The sequence below is a fragment of the Octopus bimaculoides genome, chromosome 1 (assembly GCF_001194135.2).
Source record: "Octopus bimaculoides isolate UCB-OBI-ISO-001 chromosome 1, ASM119413v2, whole genome shotgun sequence".
In the NCBI taxonomy this organism is placed as follows: domain Eukaryota; kingdom Metazoa; phylum Mollusca; class Cephalopoda; order Octopoda; family Octopodidae; genus Octopus; species Octopus bimaculoides.
Window position 1 is genome coordinate 33,687,211 of NC_068981.1, and position 2,172 is coordinate 33,689,382.

The 2,172-nt window shown below is 38.5% G+C and overlaps 1 protein-coding gene across 1 annotated transcript in view; it reads right to left on the reverse strand.

Moving 5' to 3' along the window:
* Nucleotides 1-2,172, reverse strand: part of LOC106878687 (dolichyldiphosphatase 1) — a 79,773-nt gene that overhangs the window by 31,412 nt on the left and 46,189 nt on the right. The window lies entirely within an intron of this gene.

Below are 2,172 nucleotides of genomic sequence, written 5' to 3' on the forward strand. Positions count from 1 at the left end.
GAAGTGAATCTAATGGGTTTTGTGTGTTATTTTAAATGGTTTATAAACACCTTCCACGCTGCAATTGTTTTCGTTCCAGCACACAATCTCAGATCAGGTTACTTGCTATGCAAGTACATCTCCGTAATATATATATATATATGTATATGTATTCTTTTATTTAATTACATCTAATCACCAAATTACATAATTTTGTGATGGTTATACATTTGAGAGCAGAAACTGAATCAAGTGAAAAGACGCCAGAGTTATGGTTGAAAGACTGATTGATGATCCCTATCATGTTCCCAGTACTGTGATGTGTTCCAGGTAAAGAGATGACATTCTTAAAGGTTCAGTCCCCCAGTTATTTCAGTTCCATCGAGACCTCTATTTGCAACAAAAAGGGGTTTTATAGACCAATGGGGGAGCTTCTACATGGTTGCCCAATCTGGAAGAAACAGCAGCCAATTCTTCTTCAAACCACACACTACTGTTTAAATATGAACAGACACATTGGGCAATGCAGTCCCTAACCAAAGATTTGTTCAATCAGGGTTCACCTGAGACTAAACAACAAAATGTTTCTCTCTCCAAGTGAAAAGGCAAACTGTTTGAAGCAGGTGTAATGAGTGCAATACTGCATGATAGCAAAATAGTGACACTAAATGCAAAAGATCTTCAGTTTGGAGAGCAAGGAATTGAATACGATACACTGGACACATAATATCAATTTGTATGAAAGGCAGAACACAAATGTATTGAGACAACTGGGCATTAAAGGTATTAGCCAATATGTTGAAGAATAGAAGTGGCATTGATATAAATGTGCGATGCTATTTAAATGCTATCTGCTGGAAAGGGTGGAGGCGCAATGGCCCAGTGGTTAGGGCAGCCGACTCGCGGTCATAGGATCGCGGTTTCGATTCCCAGACCGAGCGTTGTGAGTGTTTATTGAGCGAAAACACCTAAAGCTCCACGAGGCTCCGGCAGGGGATGGTGGTGAACCTTACTGTACTCTTCCACCACAACTTTCTCTCACTCTTACTTCCTGTTTCTGTTGTGCCTGTAATTCAAAGGGTCAGCCTTGTCACACTGTGTCACGCTGAATATCCCCGAGAACTATGTTAAGGGTACACGTGTCTGTGGAGTGCTCAGCCACTTGCATGTTAATTTCACAAGCAAGTTGTTCTGTTGATCGGATCAACTGGAACCCTCGATGTCATAAGCGACGGAGTGCCAACGACAATAGCTGGAAAGGAAAATGTTGTATGCTGATAGTTGATGGTGAAAAGTACACATGGCAAAGTAAGGTTGAGAAAAATGAGGAAAAAATTGACAAGATACATCTCAGAATATTAGGCCTTACTCATTGAATGACATAGCAAAACCAAGAGGAGTAGTGATAGGATGTACTGCAGACTCTCATACAACTTGTACCAGCATGGAAAAACACATTTTAAAATAATAATAATAAAGATGATGATAATGAAGTGAAGTGTAGTATAAGAAGAAACAGATATCAACATACAAAAGACAGAGTATGGTCAGAGCAGATCTAGCAGATACAATAATTTGTTCTAATTAATGTAGCTAATGTTTACTTATGAATTGTAATCTGTCTGTGACTGCAAGGAAAACAGTAGCAAAGAATGTTGTTATGAAGGAGAAGGATTGGAAAATTAACAACAGCATTGTCATCGTCATTTTGAGGTCTATTTTTCCATGTTGAAAATAACAAATAAACAGTCATCATTTACTTCCAGATAAACTCAAATTCAACAAATCTAATGATCAAAAGCATTCTAGCCCTAATTATCCCATCATATTTCCAGGCATAGTGTATCAAAGAATACACTAACCAACATCACCATCATCATCATAATGTCCACTTGTCCATGCTTGCATGAGTTGCATGAAGGTTAATGAGGTAGATTCTTTTTACAGCCAGATGCCCTTCCTCTTGCCAACCCTAACCTGTTCTGAAGCAAGGTAATATTTCCCCACAGCTAGACATGTTTCTGCAGAATGTTGAAAATGAATGATATTCATTTACAGCAATCATGCAAAGTCAGGACTAAATGATACAAACACTCTCTCTTTCTCTTTCTCTTTCTCTTTCTCTCTTTCACTCACTCTTTCACTCACTCTTTCACTCACTCTTTCACTCACTCTTTCACTCACTCTTTCACT